The sequence below is a fragment of the Marmota marmota genome, unplaced genomic scaffold, assembly GCF_001458135.2.
Source record: "Marmota marmota marmota unplaced genomic scaffold, marMar, whole genome shotgun sequence".
NCBI lineage: Eukaryota > Metazoa > Chordata > Mammalia > Rodentia > Sciuridae > Marmota > Marmota marmota.
This window is the reverse complement of record NW_025999853.1, coordinates 18,152,183-18,154,442: the sequence shown is the minus strand read 5'-3', so window position 1 is coordinate 18,154,442 and position 2,260 is coordinate 18,152,183. Positions and strand designations below refer to the sequence as shown.

Genomic DNA, 2,260 nt, shown 5'->3' with positions numbered 1-2,260 from the left:
AAAAAAAAAAAAAAAAAAAAAAGAAGAAGAAGAAGAAGAAGAAAGAAAAAAACTTTTGAATCTCGAGAGTATTTAGTACACATCTAATTTTACTTGAAACTCTACTTGCAAAATCTTTTGGAAACAGATTGTGGTAAAAAGGCATGAGCCTGCTAAAACGATTAGACCTAAAACAGGGTTAACCTGAACTCCATTAAGGAGAAGGGGGAAAAAAAAAAAAAGATGAAGTCCAGGCAGGCAGATGGAGAAAGCAAACAAGAGGCAGAAGTTGAACTCTACCAGATGGAAATAAATATCCTGAGCTTAGTTGGTCATCAATATTGCAAAACATGCCACTTTTTTTTTTTTAATGCTGAGCCAAAGGGTATAGAAAAGAAGCAAAAGAAGGAGTTGTTATAAAATGGTAGGAGAAAGGGCTTTTTAAAAAATTAAATATATAAACTTTGATTTGAAAGGTTAAATTCTAGGTTATTGTTTTCACTAACACAAAAATTAGTAGTTATGTAGCTTAATGCTTTAAAGATAGTATTAAAAGTATTGATTTGTGAAAATATTAATTGTCTTTGAATAAATACACAAATAATGGTACATAGGTATATTTTTTTCTTCCAAAACTTCTCAGATTGAACGCGCTAAAACAAATCTCGTGATGATGATTTCACTTGGGGCATGAAACCTCTTTTAGGACTTTTAAAGGAGATCAACAAAAGTAAATGCATGAAACTGTCATGGCCTTAGGTCTTCTGGCATTCCTCCTAACCCCACCCACCCTTAATCATCTGCTCTATTTTTTCCCCTTACATTATTAGTCATTTGAGTCTAGATTAGGAATCATATCTTGCAAGCCTGATCTCTAATTTGGATTCCCAATGATGCTGACCTTAAATGATTCATTTACAAAACAAATAATGAAGTTAACAAAATGCCAGGATGTGAACACAGACTTCTCCCTAGTCCATGTTCTCTCACTATTTTAAACTGCCTGCCCAAGCATTAGTAGGACCCATTTTGAAAGCTTTATAAAATTAGTTGAACAGGGGCTGAGGTTGTAGCTCAATGGTAGAGTGCTTGCCTACCACATGTGAGGCACTGGGTTTGATCTTCAGCACCACATACAAATAAACTTTATTAAAAAAATTAGTTAGGGCTGGGGATGTGGCTCAAGCGGTGGCGCGCTCACCTGGCATGCGTGCGGCCCGGGTTAGATCCTCAGCACCACATACAAACAAAGATGTTGTGTCCGCCAAAAACTAAAAAATAAATGTTAAAAAAAAAATTAGTTAAACAGAAGCAAAGTTTAACCCATGTACTTGTGAAGGGTTTTCCTCCATTGAAGATTTCTTTAAAAAAATATTATTCTATATTTCTGTCTTCAACCTTAAGTTATCCTTTTAAGAAATAAATGTATAAAAATTAATTTCATACCTAGGGGGATCTGAGATATAGTCAAAACATTGGAGATAAATATTGGTCCTATATGCAAGCCTAGATAGTGCACAGTTTTAATTGCTAATGTGTAGTTTTCCATTCTGGACATACCTCTATTTAGTAACGTTTTCAGAAGTTTATTCAGGCTTTTCCCTTCTAGGAAACAAGCTGGTATTTTCTGACAGATTTTGAACTACGAAGATACTTTCTCATAATTTTGTTATACTGAACTACAGAGTTTGACTATTTACACAACTAGCTCCTGGCTGTGTATCTTTAGGCAAGTTACTGAAACTCTCTGCATGGTAACTTCCTAAATGAAACAAAGACTGTTGTGGGGACTAAATGGGAGAACTTCAAGAGACTACTTAGTGTGACCAGCACAAGATAAGCACTGAAATATATATTAGCTGTTTATATTATCAGGTAATTTGATAATATTGTCAAATTCATTTCTAAAACATAAAAATTTAAACATTAAAGTATTAAGAATTCTGCTGCCCCCCCCCAAAAAAATTAAGTTAGGCATAGTGGTGCACACCTATAATCCCAGCTGTTCAAGAGGTTGCGGATGGCAAGTTCAAGCCCAGCCTCAGCAACTTAGACCCTGTCTCAAAATAGAAAAAGCTGGAGATGTGGCTTAGTGGTAAAGTGCCCTTGGATTCAGTCCCTGATAGGTAGATAGGAAGAAAAAGAGAGAGGGAGGGAGGGAGGGAGAAGGAGGGAGGAGAGGGAAGAGAGAGGGAGGGAGGGAGAAGGAGGGAGGAGAGGGAAGAGAGAGGGAGGAGGGAGAGGGGGAAGAGGGAGGGAGGGGAGGGAGAGGGAGGGAGGA

The 2,260-nt window shown here is 36.9% G+C and overlaps 1 protein-coding gene across 1 annotated transcript in view; it reads right to left on the bottom strand.

Moving 5' to 3' along the window:
• Btg1 (BTG anti-proliferation factor 1) overlaps positions 1-2,260 on the bottom strand; it is a 55,149-nt gene that overhangs the window by 1,903 nt on the left and 50,986 nt on the right. The window lies entirely within an intron of this gene.